This window comes from Protopterus annectens, chromosome 3.part0, assembly GCF_019279795.1.
Source record: "Protopterus annectens isolate FY-2018-M chromosome 3.part0, PAN1.0, whole genome shotgun sequence".
Taxonomy (NCBI): domain Eukaryota; kingdom Metazoa; phylum Chordata; order Ceratodontiformes; family Protopteridae; genus Protopterus; species Protopterus annectens.
This window is the reverse complement of record NC_056731.1, coordinates 111,130,054-111,152,179: the sequence shown is the minus strand read 5'-3', so window position 1 is coordinate 111,152,179 and position 22,126 is coordinate 111,130,054.

Sequence of the window (22,126 nt, the reverse complement as noted above, 5' to 3'; positions counted from 1 at the left end):
GCCGTGGATGAGGGTAAGGTGGTTTACACAGCCTATCTTAACCTCGTCAAGGCTTTCGACACCATCCCCCATTCTGGAATTATAGCTAAACTCACTAAACTAGGTATAAATCCCTACGTCACAAGATGGGTTGCCAACTGGCTCACTGACAGAACCCACACTGTAAAAGTTGCAGACTCCAAATCTGACTTCAAGGCAGTGACAAGTGGAGTGCCACAGGGTTCCATCCTGGGACCTCTCCTGTTTGGTATCTACTTCTCTGAAGTACAGGCTAACACAGAAGGCCTTTGGCTGACGAAGGTCGCAGATGACTGCAAACTAGGAGCCATAGTCAAGTCCCCAAATGATGTGGACATCCTACAGAAGGGCCTCACTGAGACAGATGCCTGCTGTCAGAGCCATGGTCTCAAGCTCAATCCCAAAAAGTGCAGTGTCATCCCCTTTGGTAAAAACTCTGTACCCATGAACTACCACATAGGCAGCAATCTACTTAACACTGAATGCGTGATAAGAGACCTTGGGACCCAGGTGGACAGTAGTCTCTCCTTTGATAGTCACATCGCCACAGTAGTCAGGAAGTCCTTCTATGTGGCACACCTCATCATAAAAGGGTTCTCATCCAGGAAAAAAGAGGTCATTGTTCCCCTCTACTCGTCACTCATTAGACCCATTATAGAGTGCAACGCCCCTTTTGGAATGTACCCCACAAGACATCTGCAGCAGCTGGAAAGGCCACAGAAGTACCTCACCAAAGAGGATTACTGGCCTCAAACAAATGCCCTACACTGACCACCTCACAAAACTCCAGCTTTACTCTGTAGCATATCGCCTACTCTGAGGTGATCTCTGCCTAACATATAAAGCTATGTCAAACCCAGAGCTGTTGGACATGCTACACCTAAAGAAATCCCAATCCCTCCAAGCTACACGCTCTAGGGACCTAAACCTTGTCACCACAACAAACAGGACATGCTGGAGGGATAGATTCCTGTCCAAGAGACTTCCTATACTCTGGAACAAGCTACCCATCTATGTCAAGCAAAGTTCTTCATTAGCACTCTTCAAGAAAAATCTTGATGAGTGGATGGGAAATAGGAAATACACCCCGGGGATCACTTCTGTGTCTCTGCTGGACAGTGGCACAGGAAAATAACTTTCTTGGGTGGCATAAGCTATGGTACCTTGCTGGCTAGGCTTACGTAGGCCCTTGGGCCAATAGCCTAGTACCTACCTATGAACCTATATATAGATTCTAAGAAAAAATGTTCGAAGTACAAAAGATGTGTGGGGGGCATTTGGTATCTCCAAGAGAATCTCAACCATAAAAGAGTGCCTAGAGGCCTCAGACTTAATAAATTATTGGCAAATCAAAAGCACTTAATCTTAAAAAAGAATAGAATGAGGTTTTGGAAAGAGTCAGTTTGGACCTGATATGGGTTTTGAAAAAATACAAACAAATTAGATGTGTGTTGAGAAATGTTTCCCCATTGAGAGAATTCAACATTTAAAAGGAAGTTCTGAAAAAAATGTGAAACAGGTTATGAATTCTCTTATAATATGTTAATAAAGATGAACTTAAACTGCAATAAAAAAGCTCAAAAACAATAGAGATATAAGGGATTATGAAGAGTGGAAGTCACTCGGTAAAAAGGACATATTGGAAGTGAATTCAACCAATCAAAAGGAGAGTTTTGGACAGGAAGTTTTTCAGATCAGAGACCCTGGAACCACAAAATAATGGTAACATTGAAAAAGGGGACAAAGCACAATTATGTTTTATGAAGAATGAAATAAAGATTTCCACAATGAAAAAGAGAGAATACAATCAGTAGATGAAGTGACAAGAGTAGGGAAGGAAATAGAATGTTTTTCAGACATTGGGTCCTTCTACTTCAGTTTGCAGAATGAGTGGAATTGTATGGGGGAACATCATTCCAAACATTACAATCAGTGGATTCAGAAGTCAAGGCAGTTCTACAACAAAAAGTGGACAAAGAATGCTTGGTAACATGTGGAGAAGACATAAATATTATCAATGTGGACAAAAGCAATTTAGAAGTAAAAATGCTAGATGATAACATAAAAGTTACACAAGATAAAGGTCCTATGTTTAGACGCTGCCCAACTGTAAGTATGGAAACTTTTAATTTTTTAACTTGTCTAAAAGAGCATTAAGTGAATTTTGTAATGGAATTATTGAAGTGAAGTTATCATTTTATTCCATCAAAAAGGGCCACTATAGTAGATAGTGTAACTTCTGTTAAGTCTTTTTCAAGAAAGTTGAGGTTGGCAGTGCACTTTAAGAAACAAGAGTTATGTAATTACAATAATGACATATATGTGTTGTCTCATTTTTGTCCAATTCAATATTTGGGTTGTCAGATCCAACTTTGACGCCTTCTTCCAGAGCATTGGCTCAGACTCTGTCTACTCCCTTACTCACAATTCCCTCCTCCTGTGTAAACTACCTAAGACTGAGTTTAATGTTTCTAATCATATAAAATCTAATAAACAAAAACCACCACCACCTCCAGGCACAAATAAATCCGGTCCAGGCAAAGGTGCAAAACGCTTTATTCTCCACAAGTGAAGTCAACCAGTATTCTCATAACACGCCACCAAGTAACACCAAGCAATAACGTTTACTTTAAAAACGTTTTCGTCTTGAACTTCATCAGTAATGACAACCATTTTTGAAAAACTGCCATATATACTGATCTCAACTTTCAAACTACCCAATCATAATCAATCACTTAAAAAAGTAATTAATATTTAAAAGGCAAATGTACTTGTTTAACAATGCAGGTTACTACATTTACAGTTTGAAATCCATACATATATCAAATCATTGAAATCGCATTTAAAATAAAATTAGTTTGCTTTGGGTTAGAATTGTAAATTTGTTGACATTAAAAGCATTTATTAAAATAAATCAAATCTATACTAACTATATAGTCTCTAGCCCATTATAATCTAATTCATTACGCCATCTAGTGACATAAATTAATATCACAGGCTATTTCTAAAAACTTCTTAAATAAATTTACAAATACAAATATAAAAGTTTTTTTAAAAACTCACTAATATAATAAAACTTTTAAAAGTAATATGTACAAAAATAAATAAATAACATATAAAATCTATCTTGATCAGAATAAAAAACTCTCATGGAATAAAATACAAGCGTACTAAGTATGCTAAGCTTGGAAATATGACCTTAAAGAAACACAGTCTTAGTCAAGGCCTGTCCGAGCACCAGAAGTTTGTAGATGGCAATTTGGAAGGTGAAAGTAGTGAAAAATGTTGAACTGGATGAAAATGAGACAACACGGCTCTATTGTTATGGTAAGTACATAACTTTTTTATCCGTTGTCTATTTTTGTCCATTTCAATGTTTGGGACAGATTCCCAAGCTGCCTGAGAATGGCTGAGCCAAATGATACAAGAGCTCCAGAATGCACATCCAACTTGTAATAAGATATAAAGGTATATATTGTTGACCAAGTTGCCACTGCACGAATGTCATGAATAAGAACTCTTCATGAATTCTGTAGAGGTGGCAATTGCTCTAGAGGAATGAGCCTTTTGTTTTGAGTGTAGAGACAAACCTAGAGTTTTATAAACAAAGGAAATGCAGTCTGCCAGCCACTTAGAAAGTGTAACTTTTGACACATGGTTTCTCAATTATGCTTTGGAAAAAGAGACAAATAGTTGATCTGATTTTCTAATATATTCAGTACTGTGTAAGTAAAATCTAATTTGTCTGTGAATATCAAATGTATGAAGCATATGTTTTTTGCTATGGTAATTGGGGAAAATACTGGCAGATCAATGGACTGATTCAAATTCGCTTCAGATGAGGCTTTTGGAAGAAAGAGTTTATCTTCAGTGGCACTCTCTTTGAGGAAGATGAGAAAGTGTTGCTTGCATGAAAGCACTTGTAACTGTGAAACTTGTCTAGAGGAGGTAATGGCAATCAGGAAGACAGTTTACCAAGAAAGAAACTTCAAGTCAGTTAATGTTGCAGGCTGAAAAGGATTCTGAGTCAATAACTGGAGTAACAGTGTGATATCCCAATGAGGAATTGGTTCTCAAATATGAGGCCTCAGTAAAAAAGTTCCTTTGATGAAAGCTTTGGCTATCCTAAGAGAAGAAATGGAACTCATTATGGGTCAAAACATAAGCCATTTAAACTTTGATAGTAGAAAAATTGGAACCCTGGTGAAAAGGTTCTGAAAGAAATTCTAGTATTGATGGGAGAAGGGCAGAAAAAGGGTTCAGTCCTTTTGATGACACCCAAATATAAAAGCAAATTGAAAAGATTTTCTATGTCTTTTTAGTTGATTGCTTTTGAGAAGGAATAATGCAAACTACTGAAGAAGACAGCCTGGCATCTCTAGCTGTTGTCAAAACTGCAGAAACCATGCAGTTAACTTTAGGGTTTGTAGGTCCTGCAGAAGCACCCCAGATGGGTGACTCAGAAGATCTGGAAGGAGATTCAGCACCCAGGGATGGAGTAGCAAATGTGGTCAAAGGAAGGGGAACCAAACCTGCCAGGGCAAAAATGGGGCAATGGGGCCAGAATAGGGCAATGAGGATCACCTTGGTCTTGCACCTTGTGGTCTTCTGTATGCATTTTATCAAAAGAGAAATTGGTGGGAATGTACAGAGGAGACACACCTGAGGCCAAATGGGTACTGGGACTAGAGCATCTCTCTGTGACTGTCCCTGTGGAGGGATGACGGCAAAGTAACTGCTGCACTTGTCGTTGAAGTAGGAGGCAAACAGGTCACAGCAAGGTTAGCCCCAGCAGCTGAAATTTTTCATTGTCACTGTTTGGAAGACCACTCATGAGGTAAAATGATACAACTGCTCAACTCATCCACAAGTACATATGACACTCCAGGAATGTGTGCTGCTGCAAGGAAGCAATGGGAAGGTATTGCCCATCACCAAACTTGCATGGCCTCCTGGCAAAGTGGATACAAATGTGCTCCGCCTTGTTCATTGATAATACCACTGAGACATTGTCTGTCTGGATGGAAGTCGCACCTCTGTGTAGTTAATCCTGGAAAGCCTGAAACACTAGGAAGACTGCTTTCATCTCCAAGATATTGGTATGAAGTTTGGCCTCCATAGGTGACCACATCCCTTGAACTGTCAACCACTCGTAATGCCCCCCCACCCTAGATGGGAAGCATCTATGGTTACTGTGGTCTGGGTGGTTGGTGAACAGAATGGTCTATCTTCTGCTACAGATGGAGAGGTAATCCACCAACTGCATACCTGAGTGAGATAAATTCTGGTGTGGAGGGGGTGGAGGCTCTGTGACCACTGGACTGGCAGAGTCCAGTGTAACACTCTCATGTGGTATCTTGCTAGAGCTACTAAAGTGATGGTCAAGGCCAACAGGCCTAACAGACATATTCACTACTTTTAAAATAGTTGGTTTAGATTTTGATTTCCATTTCCTAGTAATTGCTTTATTGGCAGACACCATAATTAGACACAGCAAGGCCTTACCATGTCTAGGCAATTCTGATTCTGCATCGTAGCTCAGAAAACTCATGTCCATCGTCACACCAATCTGCCCACCCAGCAACTCCAACAGTGAATCCTACAAGGAATCATTAAAGTCCGTCAGCTCACCACATTCCCAGAAAATATTTTCTTCTTTTTATTTATTTAACATTTCTTAACTGGGAAAGTCTGACTTGGAACTAAGCCAATTTTCAGCAGAGGCCCGGGGAGAAGGCTCCAGATGCATGTCTTTGTAATGTGGGAGGAAACCGGAGCACCCGGAGGAAACCCACACAAACGCAGGGAGGACATGCAGACTCCACACAGAAGACACCCCAGATGAGAATCGAATCGGAGAACCTCTTGTTGTGAGGTGTCAATGCTACCGCTGCACCACTGTGCTGTCCAATGAAATATGTTCCCAATTATCACTTTCTTCTCCATCACACCTCAAACATTTCATATCTACCTGAGGAAAAAATCTCTGGAGTCTACCTGGGGTATAAAAATATCTATGTAAACATTTCCAAGCAAAAATCCTAAATCTTCTAGATTTTGCTTTATATCTGGGAGACATATATACATCTTCCCATTGTTGCTTTTTGAATTTCTTATCCAGTCTCTCTTCCCAATCCTTTCTAACCTCCTCTGTTTGATTCTTATAGTTATCATGCAATATTTTATATGCTGCACTAACTATTCTTTTTTTAAAGGAAGATTCAGTTCTAGATTCTACTAAAAACTCTATCAGTGCTGGTCTTTCATTTAGGACCCCCTTATTTCTTTCTATTTGCCTATATGCTGATATCAATCCTTGATAGGGAAGGCAATCTCTAGCCTGCAGTCCAAATAAATTCTTGGTGTATTCCCATTCTATCATCTTTCCCTCTCTAGTTATTTTGTCTCAATAGCTTGGTTCCTTTACCAGTTTTCTCCAATAAATTCCAGCCCCCTCTTGCCCATTGTCTATATCCCTAATTGCAGTCATGCCTATTGGCAGAATCTCTTTTCTCCATTCCCATGTTGGCTTAGTTCATAGAATACTTTCTGCTACTTTATAGATATAATATTCTAGATGATTATTGTCATTCTCCTTAAAGACCTGCATCCAAAATCCCAGTCTCTCATTGTTTCTTGAGCTTCCCCATGTTTCATCATTGTCCCTTTCTACTTTGAATTTTAGTTTTCTGCTTGTGCTATGTATAGGAGCCTTAACTGTGTAGCTCTGAAATACCCCTTCAAGTTGGGTAATCCCAATCAGCCCTGTTCTACTGGAAGCTTATCCCACTTGACTCTTGCTGTCTTCCCCTCCCAGATAAAATCCTTCAGCTCTTTATTAATTGCTATCCGCAACTTCTCCTCTGGTTGATAAAAATATGCCTGACCTGTTTATAAGACTAATGGGACTAAAACACTTTAACTGCTTGTATCTTACTATCCATAGCCATATAACAAAGATTCCATTTTCTCAGTTCACAGGTTCATAAGTTCATAGGTAGGTACTAGGCTATCTGTCCTTGGGCCTATATAAGCCTAGCCAAAAAAGTTCCCTGACTTTCGGCACCCAAGAAAGTTATTTTCCTATGGCCCTGTCTAGCAGAGCCACAGAAGTGATCCCTGGGGTGAATTTCCTATTTCCCATCCAATTGTCAAGATTTTTTTTAAAGAGGTCTAATGAGGAGCTTTGCTTGACATGAATGGGTAGTCTGTTCCAGAGCATGGGAAGTCTCTGGGACAGGACTCTATCCCCCCAGCATGTTCTGTTTATTGTGGTGGCAAGGTTTAGGTCCCTGGAGCATGTGGCTCAGAGGGATTGGGGTTTCTTTAAGTGTAGCATGTCCAACAGATCTGGGTGATAAGCAACGGAGTAGAGTTGTAGTTTTTTTGAGACGGTTTGTGTATGGCATCTGTTTGAGCCCAGTAATCCTCTTAGGGAGGTATTTCTATGGCCTTTCTAGTTGTTGTAGATGTCTTCTGAGGTACATGCCAAACAGGGCATTGTACTCTATAATGGGTCTGATGAGGGATGAGTAGAGAGGAACAATGACCTATTTTTTTCTGGAGGTGAACCCCTTTGTGATGAGGTGTGCCACATAGAAGGATTTCCTGACTACTGTGGCGATGTGATTATCAAAGGAGAAACTACTGTCCACCTGTGTCCCAAGGTCTCTTATCACACTTTTGGTGTTTAGTAGGCTACCATCTATGTGGTAGTTCATGGGTACAGTGTTTTTCCCAAAGGGGATGACAATGCACTTCTTGGCATTGAGCTTGAGGCCATGACTTTGACACCAAGCATCAGTCTCAGTGAGGCCCCTTTGTAGAATGTCCACATCATTAGGCAATTCTATTATGGCACCTAGTTTGCAGTTGTCTGCAAACTTCATTAGCCAAAGACCTGCTGTATTAGCCTGGACTTCTGAGAAGTAGATGCCAAACAGGAGAGGACCCAGGACTGAGCTCTGTGGTACTCCACTTATCACTGGTCTGAAGTTGGATTTGGAGTCGGCTACTTTCACTGTGTGGGTTCTGTCAGTGAGCCAATTGGCCACCCGTCTTGTGACATAGGGATTTATGCCCAGTCTAGTGAGTTTATCTGTAATTCCAGAGTGGGGGATGGTATCAAAAGCCTTGACGAGGTCAAGATAGGCTGTGTGCACCACCTTACCCTTGTCCATGACTCTGGTGACTGCTTCAAAGAAGTCAATCAGGTTTAGGAGACATGACCTACCTTTTAAAAACCTAAACTGAGTGGGGTCCAGAGTTTGGAGGTTACCTATGTCCTTGTTTATAAGCTCCAAGATGATACGTTCCATGGCCTTGCAGACCAGGCTCATCAGGCTAATGGGGCTGTAGTTCCTGGGGTCTGTGGTGGCTCCCCCTTTGTGGAGTGGGATAACCATCGCTGTGCACAATTCAGTAGGCACAAAGCCTGACATGAGCTATGATTGAACATGGTACTTAGGTGGGGAGCCAGTTTGTTCTGTAGTTCGTGCAGAATGCAGCCTGGGATGTTGTCAGGTCCCATGGATGCTGTGTTTTTGGCTTTGGAGAGTGCAGTCTTTACTTATGCAGCCATGAGTACAGGGGCTTTGCATTTTTCCAGTATAGTGATGGGCCCTTTGGGGGGTGGGGGGTGAAGTTTGCACTGAACCTATCTGTCAGGATGTTGGCAATATTATTTGGTTCTGTATATCTAGTGCCATTGTGCTGTAGCTCAGAGCAGATCTGAGTGTCGCCATTGAGATTCTTGACATAGCTGTAGAATGCTTTGTGGTTGTCTTTAGAATCAGTGGTTATTTTATTTTCCTAACTAGCTTTGGAGGATGTTATGAGGGATCTCTGCTTCATAATGAGGCTGACCAGGGAGTTCCTGCAATCAAGGGATTTTACTCTTTTTTGCAGCTGCTTCTTCCTTCTGTTCTAGAGTTTGTTTATGGTAGGGGACCACCAGATTGGCTCTATTTTTGGAGGATAGCATCTTGGTTCTGTTGGGGATGGCACGATCCATGCACTTGTGTATCTGCTTATACAGTGCATTTGTATAGGATTCAGCACTCGTACCTCTATTTTCCATCTGTGTGAGTGTCGTGAAGCTTGCCACTTCTGTCTTAAGAAGCATGAAGTTAGCTTTGGAGAAGCTTTTTACAGTGGTTTCCTTAATGGGGGGTGGGGATGGGATAGTTATGTCTAGGGTGATTAGCTTGTGGTCGGATCTGACCAGCGAGGAGTTGACCTCTGGCGTGGAACATCGGGTGCCCATATTGGTAATGACCAGATCTAGGATATTGCTGCCCCTGGTGAAGGTATGGACAAGCTGACCCAGGGCATTGGAATTTATGAAGTCCAGAAAGTGTTGAGCAAATGAGTTAGTACATGAGTAGTTTTCCCAGTTGATAGTGGGGTAGTTGAAATCACCCATTATTAGGGTATTGGGCTGTATCTTAATATTACCCAGTATATCAAGAAACGTGGAGTGAGCATCCTGGGGCATGGCAGGGGATCTGTAACAAGCTACAACCTGGATTGCAGTCTTGCCCAGTGTTAGTTGCACTTGGATAATTTCGGATGCATTATGTTGAGCAACTAGCCTGGAGGTGTGGATATCCTTAATGAATATGGACACACCTCCCCTTTAGTGTTTCAGTCCAGGTTAGGTGGCCAAAAGGTGTGGTATGAGTTATAGCCTGGTAATGCAGGGGTGCTCTCTGGAGCCTTGAACCAGGTCTCCGTCACTGAACAGACGTCGATGTTCTCCATTTTAAGGAGTGCCTCGAGTGAGTGCATTTTGAGGTTTAGACTTCTAGCATTGAGTAGCATTACCCTCAGATTTTGCTTGCTTATACCTGCTATGGTGGTGAGTTTGTCATTTGAACCTTCCCTAAAAAAGACACTATAGGAGTGGCAAGAGCCTTAACCAGTATCCGGAATTCCAGGGGCGACAGGTGCAGGCCATCTCTGGACCTGTTTTTTGTATTATCTTTTGTTTAGTCTCTTCCCACATATCCTTAGCTGGCATAACTGAGTCATTTTTAATCCATATTCATAAATACTTCATTTTATCATGTCCTCATAAATATGGGTATTTCTGAAAATAATTCATATGTGAGTACATAATTTACCACTATTCCTTTTGTTTTAGCTTCATTAATTTTGTATCCCAAAAAGATTTGAAACTGTCTCAAAATGTTCCACAACATTGTAATGTCTCTTTCTGGTTTTGTCAGGTATAAAATAATATCATCTGCAAATAGAGGCAGCTTTTTTTGACTACCAAACCAATTATATAATTGAATTTCTGAGTCCCTTATTTTCTTTGCCAATGTTCTAAATATGATGCAAATAACAAAGGGGAAAGAGGACACTCCTGCTTGGTTCCTCAGCTCAAGTAGAAATTATCAGAGAGGACCCCACCCACTTTAATTTTAGCCTCTGATCCCTCATATATACTCCTTCTTAACCCTATACTTTTTTCAGGAAATGCAAATACTTCCATTCCCTGCTCAGAAAGTCCAAGTTTACTCTGTCAGATGCTTTCTCTGCATCAAGACCCATCAACAGCCATGGTATTTTCTTACTCTGCTTCCCTCTGGATCACCGATGTTCCATTAATGTTGTCAAATCTTTGCCTCCCCTCCACAAAACCACACTGATCCATATCTATGAATTTTGACATTACATTTGCCATTCTTTTGGCCATTATAGATATGAACACTTTATAATCATGGCTTAGTATTGAACTGGGCCTGTATGAAGCTGAATCTGATGGATCTTTACCCTCTTTAGGTATTACAGCTACCACTGCCTTCTTCCAGGATGTTGGTACCTCTCCTCTTAACATAGTGTTAAACAAAACCTTCCCGATATTTATCAGTTTTTCCCCTCCTCCCTTCCAAACTTCCACAGGAATACCATCTATTCCTGGGGACTTTCCTGTAGATTGGTTATATATCAAAAATTTTATCTCATCTCCTCCTTTCCTGTTAGTAATTGAGCCTCATCAATCTTTGACCTTGGGATATTTAATTCTTTCATAAACACTTCCATTTGTATTTTTTCTTGATTTCCATATTTCTCTGCTTTATACAGACTTTTATAGAATTTACGAAATATTTCTAATACCTTTATAGGATCTCTTGTTACCTCCCTTGTTATAAGCTCCCTAAGCTTGGAGACAGTCCTTTCTACTTTCTGTTGCCTGAGTCTTTGTGCTAAAAGTTTTTAGGCTATAGTGTTACTATAAAAAACAGTTGCTTAACAACAGTCTTTCTAAACTCATGCATATTATTGAGGTAATCCCTTGTTTTCTGTTTAGCATTCTGCAGTTGATCCTCTTCTTCTTTTGTGAAATTCCCCCTATTATGCAATACTTTAACATTTGTCAGTACCTCTAAAGAATTCTTGTTACTTCTTAATCATAGCTCCCTATATTTTCAGAAGTTATTTCTATCTTCTTGAATAGCTCCTAAATAATCTCCAGTACCCATGCCTTAAATTCCTCTCTTTTTAACAGATAGATGGGAAAGAGATCTGTGTATCATTTTTATTTCATTACCCTGTGTTTTTATTTTAGTTATTATTGGTGCATAATCTGAAATAGTTATTGGGTGCATATCAAGACCTTCAATTAAATGCACATGTTCCTGTGAAATATAAATTCTGTCTCGCCTAGACAAGTTTGTATATCTTGAGGGATAATATGTAAATTCACTCCAAACTCCTACTTACTGAATTTACATCTTCCATACCAAATATTTTCATAAATTTCTTCATAAATCCACCCTCATTTGTTATACTTGCCCTTCTGGGTCCCTCAGACACATCTTCACTGCTGCAAAACAAATTCCAGTCCCTACCTATAAATAACATTCCCTGCTGAAAACTGATTGTTTCTCCTAGAATTTTCTTAAGCTCCATTATAGCAGTTTTAGGTGGAATATAAATACATGCCAGTGTAATCCTCCTCCCTTGGCAGTAGCCCCTTAGCACTTCAAATCTGCTATTATTATCTTTGTATCCTTTCTATCACTATTGGATCTCCTCTTGCAATTAATATGTGCTCATCTTTCCCTTTGTCCCATATATTCTGCTGAATAACCATCCTGAACACCTTTCTTTATCAAATTCACATTTTTAGTTCTTTCCAAGTGTGTCTCCTGTAACATAGCTATTTGCCCTCTACATTTTTAATATAGCTCACTATCCTTTCTTTTTTGTATTTATCTTTGAGACCATTACCATTTAAAGACATTACAGAAAGCATAATTGTATTAAAAAGTCATTATTCCCACCTTTTATATATAGCATCTTTTTGTTAAATGTCTAGTTCCAGCTTTTGTGTTACATGCTTTCACTGTTTGGCAGGTTGAACTTTTATATAGTTGTTTCTTGTCATATCCATTTGAGCCTATGTCACTTCTTACAATTTTTTTTTGATTTATTGAAAGCTCTAAAAAACTGATACCCCTCCTAAAACCTATTAATTTAATAATAACACACAAAACTATGTACATCTTCAAATATTGAAGTTTTACCCTCCTAACAGGAACAGATGTCCCAAACTGAAAGACACAGTCACAGACTTGAGTTAACATAAAATAAAGGTAATCCATAGTAAGATGCATGGTGCAGCCTGTGTTTTTACTAAATGCAAACTGTCTTTGTCTTATTTTTATATCTCTCCCAGCTGGAAAAACCCTTGAATGATTTCAGAGAACCTATCCAATTTATTTTGTCTTTTTTTCCTCCAGGCAATCACTCTCCATCAGACTGTAACAAATTTATCTTTACCAGATTGTTTCCAAGGAGATGTAAGAACCAGTCACCCAATTTCTCATTATCAGATTGTTTTCATGGAGACATGAGGGCCAGATACAGAATTGCTACTAAGCATACATTAATTTCCTAGAAAAAGAACTCATAACATTCAATATTCTTTATCATTTACTTGCTTTCTCTGAAAACTTGTTGCTAACTCAAATAAGGTCCTTAATCCAAGCATTCTCCCATGCGAGAATAAGAAAAAGCACATTGTTTTTTCTTTTGTCATGCTCTTTTAACCAGGCTTTTTTTTACACTGCAGTGCTTATATTTCTTAAAACTGAACAAGAAGAAAGGGAGAAGGGAGCATGAAAGGGATAAAAAGGACAGCAGCACCTATATACAATTCCCATTACACTTTAAAATAACTGAGAAAACTTTACTTTATATCACGCAATAAAAAACATACACCAGAAAAATAGTACTACTAAGAAAAAATGTTTTCTTTACTTATAGTTAACTTTCTCCCCTCTCTTTTCCTTCCCAAAGCATTTTCCAAACATTAATGACATGAAGCAGGGCATATACTTTAGAGTTCTCCTCAAGTCCAACATATTCAGAAAAAGTCCAATAATTCCAGATTTTCTTGTTCTGTCATATTTCACATATATTAAGTTACTGGTTTTATTACTGTTCATCTCCATCTCCCAAATTCTGTCTCTGCTTCATTTCCAATGTACTTTTGATTCTTCTAGTCAACTCTCGTGCTCCTTTCAGTCACTTCAACATTTTTCGTTGAAGCACTGGAAAAAATTTCACAGGTCTGTGGTCTTTATTACCAGAAAAACAAGAAGCAGTATCACTTTCTGTTTCACTCCTCATTTTTTGTTGGACAAACTTGTGTAGTTCCTCCTTAGCATGTACTTCATCAAAACATTATTTTGCCACTCCAGGGAAGAATACTTTGAAAATAACTTTCTACAGCAGTTTGAATCTCACACTTGTGTCTCGACATTCTCTGAATAGTGGAATAAATTTGCTTCTCTTCTGCTTGGTGTATGAGTAATTGTTTTCCACAAACACTTTGCTGTCTCCCACTTTTAGTACTTTGTCCATCAGCTACAGTGTTGTCAAAATCAACTCCTTCTGCTGGCAGGATCGCATCCTTACTTTTAAAAGTCTAGGTTGCTTTCTCATAGCCAGGTTTGGAACATACACATGATGTGCCCTTTCACCTAATAACTCCTGCTGTGGAATACCAGTCTAGTTGTTTATTTGTGCTTTTATAAAATTAATGCAGTCTGTTCCTTCCAGCTTCTCCAGAATAGCTGAAAATCTCAGGTTTTCCCTACGTGTTATGTCCTCTAATTCTATTATTTTTATATCTCTTCCTGAGCAGTCTCATATTCAGCAGCCTTTTCTTCATTTCAGACTCTGAGTTTTGCAGCTTTATCATTTCATCTAAATATTTGTTTAAAGTTTCTTCCATTGTTTCCAGCCTTTAGTTGTTTGTGTTGATATACTGAATCAGTGTTTTGTTTATTTTAATCAGGTCTGTGTGCAGTTGTCTTATATCTCTGTAGGTTACTGGAACTTATGTCTGGAAGTTGCATTGCTTTTTGTTGAACATTTTCAGAACTTTCCCCAGGTAGTGTTTCTTCCTCACTTTTTGTAGCTGATTTTTTTTCCAGGTCCTCTGTATTTCTTTTTGGTGTTTGCCTTACAAACACAAGGTGCGTGGTTTGAGTCTCACAAGGTTAGGTCTCACTGGCTAGGCTTAAAATGACTTGCAAGAGCAGTTAGCCTAGTACTAATCTATGAACCTATACAGGCAGTACACTTACTAGCCAGTTACTGAAATTTACCCATAAATGCAAGTTTACTGACCTTCTCTGCTGAGTGTCTGTTTTCACACTGGGAGAACTAGAAGTAATCTGTTACTCAATGTGCAGCTATCTTGGAAGTCAGTTTTTTGATGTACTGAGCTGACATACTATTATTTCTGTTTGTTGAGTATAGGGCAATTTGCTTTTTCCTTGACAGATACTTATTCCTAACTGATCCACAAAGAGATGTAGGAAGGTTTGTTGCTGTAGCAGTAGATCCCTTGAGGTAGCAGTTAGGAGCCAATCATCTAGATACAGGAAGACTTGGATCCTCTTTAGTCATAGGTGAGCTCCTACCACTGCCGTAATCTTGTTGAACACCAAGGGGGGTGTTGTGAGACTGAATAGCAGTGCTCTGAATTGATAATGACTGGCTCCTAGTCAGAAATGGAGAAATCCTCTGGGTTCTGTTTGAATCTTTATATGGTAATAGGTATTTTGAAGGTCTACACAGCACATCCAATTGTCCTTCCTCAACAGAGTTAATATGGACTATACCTTCACGATCCGGAACTTTTTTTAATAAACAAAAAAAGTGTTTATTAAATTATCACTCATGACATAGAGAATCTTACATTTGTATAAATGAAAAACAAACCACATTAATACAATTTTAGTTGCAAACATTATGCATCACAGACCCTGCTGAGGCAACTGTAGTTGCAAACATTATACATCACTTATAATATATCCAGTCATTGTCAATTATGTAGTATTACATAGCTCATTCAAATCTTGCCTTTTAAACCTCATTCTTCCTTTGCATATAATGTTCCCACATTTCCCATTTTTCCTATGCAGTTTGCTCCTTCCCTTTTCTAAAGATCGCAATTTCAGTTGCTTTATCTCTGTTATTACATTCACTACTTCTAATAAAGTTGGTTTAGACTTTGATTTCCATTTTCTAGTGATTGCTTTTTTTGGCAGCCACCATAATTAGACTCACCAAGGTCTTACCATGTCTAGGTAATTCCAATTCTGTATCATAGCTCAAAAAAGATCATTTCCTTAGTTATACCAGTTTGCTAACCTAGTATCTCTGACAAAGCAGTCTGCAGGGACTCTTCAAAGTCTGCCAACTCATGACACCCCCAGAAAATATGTTCCCAATTACCTCTTTTCTCCCCATTACACCTCCAACATTTGCTGTCTACCTGAGGAAAACATTTTTGGACTCTACTTGGAGTATAAAAATACCTATGTTAACACTTCCAAATAAAGATCCTAAATCTTCTAGACTTTGTTGCATATTTGGAAGATATACATATACCCCCCCCCCCCGTGTGTCTCTATGAATTGCTTATCCAATGTCTCTTCCTAATCCTTTCTAAGTTCCTCTGATTGATTCTTTCTTTTTCAATAAATATTTTTATTGAATTATCAAGTATGATACAAACAATCTTACATTTATATAAATGAAAAACAAACAACATTGACACCACTTTAGTTGCAAACATTATACATCAGACACCATTGAAACAACTGTAGTTGCAAACATTATACATCACTTATAATATATCCAGTCATTGTCAGTTAAGCATTATATAGCTCATTCAAATCCTTCATCTTAAACCTCATTTCTTCTCTGCATATATTTTCCCACAGTTCCCATTTTTTCTATGCAATTTGCTCCACCCCTTTTCTAACGATCCCAACTCCAGTTGTTTTATCCCTGTTACTATATTTACTACTTCTAGTAAAGTTAGTCTAGACTTTGACTTCTATTTTCTAGTAATTGTTTTTTTGGCAGCCACCATAATTAGACTCAGCAAGGCTTTACTATGTCTAGGCAATTCTGATTCTGTATCATAGCTCAAAAAAATCATCTCCCCATTTCAATCCAATCCACTCACCCAGCATCTCCGACAGAGCAGTTTGCATGGAATTCCTAAAAATAGGTTCCCAGTTACCTCTTTCTTCCCCATTACACTTCCAACATTTCCTGTCTGTCTGAGGAAAATTTCTTTGGAGTCTACTTTGAAGTATAAAAATACATATGTAAACACTTCCAAACAAAGATCCTAAATCTTCTAGACTGTGTTGCATATTTGGAAGATATACATATATCCTCCCAGTGTCTCTTTGTGAATTGTTTCTCCAATTTCTCTTCCCAGTCCTTTCTAAATTCCTCTGATTGATTCTTATAGCTGTCATGCAATATTTTATATGCTCTATTAATATTCCTTTTTTAACACAGCTTCTGTTCCTGATTCTACTAAAAACTCTACCAGTGCTGGTCTTTCATTTAGGACCCCTCATTTCTTTCTCTTTGCCTAATCTCTGATATCAATCCTTGATAGGGAAGACAATCTCTAACCTGCAGTCCAAATAAATTCTTGGTCTCTTCCCATTCTATTACCTTTCCCTTTCTAGTTATTTGCTCCCAATACCTTGGATCCTTTGCCAGTTTTCTAGCTCCCTCTTGCCTGTTGTCTGTATCCCTAATTGCAGTCAGCCCTATCAGCAGAATCTCTTTTCTCCATTCCCATGCTGGCCTAGTTCTTAAAATACTTTCTGGTACTTTATGAATATAATATTCCATATGATTATTGCCATTCTCTTTATGGGTCTGCATCCAAAATCTCAGCCTCTCCTTGTTTCTTGACCTTTTCCACTGCATCACCATCTGTTTCCATTTTGAATTATAGCTTTCTGCTTGTGCTATGTATAAGAGCCTTAACAGCGTTGCTCTAAATACCCCTTCAAACTGGGTAATCCTAGTATGCCTTGTTCTATTTGAAGAATCAACTTATCCCACTTGACCCTTGCAGTCTTCGCTGCCCAGATAAAACCCTTCAGCTCTTTTTTAATTGCTGTCCACAACTTCTCCTCTGGTTGATAAAAGTATGCTTGACCTATGTATAAAACTAAAGGGAGTAAAAACATTTTAACTGCTTGTATCTTACTATCCATATCCATATAACAAAATTTCCAGTTTCTCAGTTTTTGTATTATCTTCTGTTTAGTCTCCTACTGCATATCCTTAGCTGCCACAACTGAGTCATTTTTAATCCATACTCCTAAATACTTCATTTTATCATGTCCTCATAAATATGGATATTGCTGGACCAATTTGTGTGTGGGTATGTAATGTAATGCTATTCCCTTTGTTTTAGCTTCATTAATTTTGTATCCCAAGAAGATTTGTAACTGTCTTAAGATGTCCCACAGCACTGTTATGTCCCTTTCTGGTTTTGTCAGGTATAAAATAATATCATCTGCAAACACAGCCAGCTTTTTCCTGACCACCATACCAATTATATCCTTGAATTTCCGAGTACCTTATTTTCTTTGTGAATGGTTCTAAATATAATCCAAACAGCAAAGGGGAAAGAGGACACCCCTGCATGGTTCCTCTGCTGAAGCAGAAATTATCAGCGAGAACCCCACCCACTTTAATTTTTACCTCTGATCCCTCATATATAGTGTTAATCAACCTTATAATTTTATCACAGATAGCAACTACTTCCATTGCCCTGCTCATGAAATCCAAGCTTACTCTGTCAAATGCTTTTTCTGCATTAAGACCCATTAACAATAGTGGCATTTTCTTACATTCTGCTTCTCTCTAGATCATCAGTGTTCTGTTAATGTTATCAAATGTTATGACCATCTGGAACTTTGTCTGACAAACTGATTGAGGGTGACTTAGGCCCAATACTTGCCTGTGGTCCCCTGTCTTCTTTGGAAATAAAAAGAGTTTGGAATAGACTCTGGATTCTACCTGATCTGGGGGGACCTGTTTGATGAGGCTTTTCTCTAGCAACTTTGAATCTTCCATTGCTGCAGATTCCAGCTGATTGGGTGGAGCATTGGGAATCTTTGCTCTTTTGCTTGGTGGATACAAAAATGATATGATATAGCTCTTGTGATTATCCTTATCACCCACAAGTCAGAAGTAATGATTTGACAGGTTGTGGTGCAAGATTAAGTGCCCCCAACTGCCTCAAGAGTGCATCAGTCGGGTAGCCCTTCCGGTACACTGGTATGATTTCTCATTGAAGGGGCAATGAAAACCCTGATTCTGCAGTCTGCCTTTGGTGAGACATCCATTCAAATTTTCTCCCCTCTGCCTCTGGGGGGGGTCTATCCCCAAGAATGTCATGGTGAAAACCCTGTGTTTTCCTCAACCACATTTTCTTACCTCCCCTTTGAATCCTGGAACAGGATTCATGTGGAGTGGAGAAATGGACTCCTATGTCACATAAGGTCTTACCATCTTGTGCACTTTTGGTAATACTCTCTTTTACCTGGGGTGCAAATAATGTAGATCCATCTTGAGGGACATTAATGAAGGATGCCTTGAAGCTTTCCATGAAGTCATAAAGCCACATCCAGGCATCTACTGCATTGTATAGCAGGTACATGGTGATATTAGATGCAGATTGTAGGGTAGACATTTGGGTGTCCATAGTCTGTTGGACATCTGATGATACATTACTCAAAACAGATCTGGACAATACTTTGTTCAAGTCTCTTAGGAAATGAGTTAAGTTAGCAGGGTAAGTAAGTGCTTTGAGAGCAAATGTCGCTGAAGCATGTCTGTTTCCCTAGTCTGTACAAGGGCCTCTCTGTTAAGGGGATGGGCATAAGAACTCTATGAAGACACTTCTTTTTTCTTGGCTGCTGCTGCTATCACCATGGCTTCTAATACAGGTCCTTTAGGCCATAAGATGTATAAAGTGCATCAGGCAGGTGAACTACCCAGGAAGCAGATAACCCCAGACTCAAAGACTTTAAGGAACTTGGACTCATCTGAAGGAGTTTAAGTGGACCACCCTCATTCTGCTTTATCAATTCCAGAATGTCCCCAAATTTTATATCTTTCAGAGGGGATCTAGCGGATTCTTTTCCCTGATCCAAATCTGTGTCTTCAGTGACAGTCTCAGGAGAGGAGTCTATGTGCTTTCTTTTGCACATCTGTTTTCTTGAAACATGTATCTTTCATTCTGTTGGAGACTGACTGGAATCAGATTTTTGAGTTGTCTAGAAGCCCATGTGCTGTGACTGCCCCTGTTGACCTGAATGACAGGTATAAGGAACAAATTCCACTGATTAAAGGGATGGAATTAATCTTGATGCATGCACCTGTCTTTTTGGATCAGTCAAAGCACTTTCCACAGCCTTGGAAGCAGATGCCACCATTGCAGCAGAGGAAGTACTTCCTCTGTCAACTGACTCATGATGCTTTCCTGTTCCAATGGAGACGGGCTCTGAGAATGACCTCAGACATGAGCTGTCAAGCACCAAGGCACTGGAAAGGGAAGAAATGGCTCCAAGAACTTCTGGGTCAGCTCCAGCATTAGCGCTCCAACACAGATGCTTCAGCTCTAGGACAAGTCCCAACCCAACAACATTGGAGTTGAGAGAGTAAGGGATGTAATCGAACGTGAAGTCTCTTGGGACTGTGGGATTCTACTGAGGTGCACTGGAAGACTTAAGACCCATGGGAACTGGATCCAAATAGTGGACCAGAACTGGAGCAAAGAGTGATAGGTTCAATGAGCATGTTCCTTGATCTCCCCTGGGGATGGTACTGGGAGGACTCCAAGTTGGATCTGTGCCTTCAAAAAATGTTCTCATTATTTGGTCAACTTCCATTTCCTTGAAACTTCTGCTGGATCATCCCAACCTCAACAAAGCTAGTGATGCAGGTCTAGAACTTGGTTTATGTTGCAGGATCTATAAATGCAGCCCAGTTCCAGAGAAACGGTAGCTCTAGAGTAAGAAGACTTTACCCTACTGACTCAGAGTTTTTGGTATTGAACCTGATAAGCTGAATGGATCCATAGACCATTTTTTTGATTTGCCTATCCTCTTCCCTTCTGATCTCTTATCTTCAATCCTTTTCTTCTACAACTTCTCTCAGTGCTTTTCTTTAGACTTGTCTTTCTCTTTATCTTTCCTGTTTTCAGTACTGGGAGAAGTAGATGGAGAGCTTGCTTAAGAAGAAACAGTGGCTGTAAAAGACCCTGACTGTGGGGGGTAACAAACCCTAAATTATTAGTTGTTTTCCTCCTACCTTGTATGGCTCTAGACCCCAAAGCAGCAAACATGTCACAATTTGCCTGAAGATGAATGGCACCTAAACAATAAACACAGAAGAAATTGGGTTCTTGAGGAGGGACTACAGGCTGTACACTTTTTAAAGCCTGGTAGTTTGTCTGACATGATAAAAAAATGCACACTATTTGGAAAAGCTTTTATATATATATATATATATATATATATATATATATATATATATATATATATATACACACACACACACACACACACGCGTACAACTATCTCAAAAGCACTTCTAATAAGAAAAAAAAAACTACAACAACAAGAAAAAACCCACTCACAAACAAATATTAATACAATTCTAAATTATAAAGAGATTTTAGAAAAAACTGGAAATATCATAGTAACAGTCTAATGAAAAAGGTTAAGCCTAACTATGAAAACTACCTAACACTAAGCTATACTGTAAATACACTCAAGAAAATGTAAAGGAAGGAGTCAAGGAGAAATTTAAAGATAAAGAGTTTACACTTCTCTTGACCAAAAAACGAGCTCTCTGAAACACATCTGGATGGAACAGGTGGCAGATGAGATGTGAGGTAGTTTAGATAGGAGGGGATTGTGAGTAAGGAAGGAGTGAGTCTCAGATCCAAAGCTCTGGGAGAAAGCACCAAGGTTGGATCAGACAACCCAAACTGAATGAAAATAGCACCGGATCAATATTAATGTTGCTCAGAGTAATGTTTGGACAAGACCTAGCACTTACATCTTACCATTATGTAATGTTTTTGATTGTTTTGAAAAAAATGTATAAGGAAATACGAATAGTTCTATTGTGACCATGTCATAGAAAATATTCCAATTTATCAAAAGAAGAAATGGAAACCCTGTATAACTGAAGCAGGGACTATTCTTCGAATAATAAAATCTGATAAGGAAGGATGATTTGTAATAATGGATACTACCTTATATGAAGAAAAAATGAGATGTTAAGTGATGTTTTTTAAAAATAAAGCTGACAATGAAACTAACAATGCAGGTTATAAAGACATAGATTCAAACATCAACTGGTTATTTGAAAAAAAAGTGGATTAAGGAAAATTTAAGACTTTTTTTAGTGTTTGCTTTCCTAGACTGAGAATATTTTTGGTATTCCAAAACCACATACAAATGTAAACAATCCACCATTGAGACTGATGAGACAGCCTTAAGCCCTAGATAGCATAAATTGAAGTCTGTTGTGAAAAAAAAGATCCTTTGTATTAGACTCAACAGAATGCATAGTTAAACTCAAGTAGAAATTAAGGAAGAATATTAGTTGGTCACAGAGATATTTCTACACTACAGTTATTCCTATTGATCTAGGTTTGGATTGGTTTAAAGAGCATTTGATAGAGGATAATGTTTTTACTAAGAGAGGTTTGGAATTTATATACTTTTCTTTAGATTTA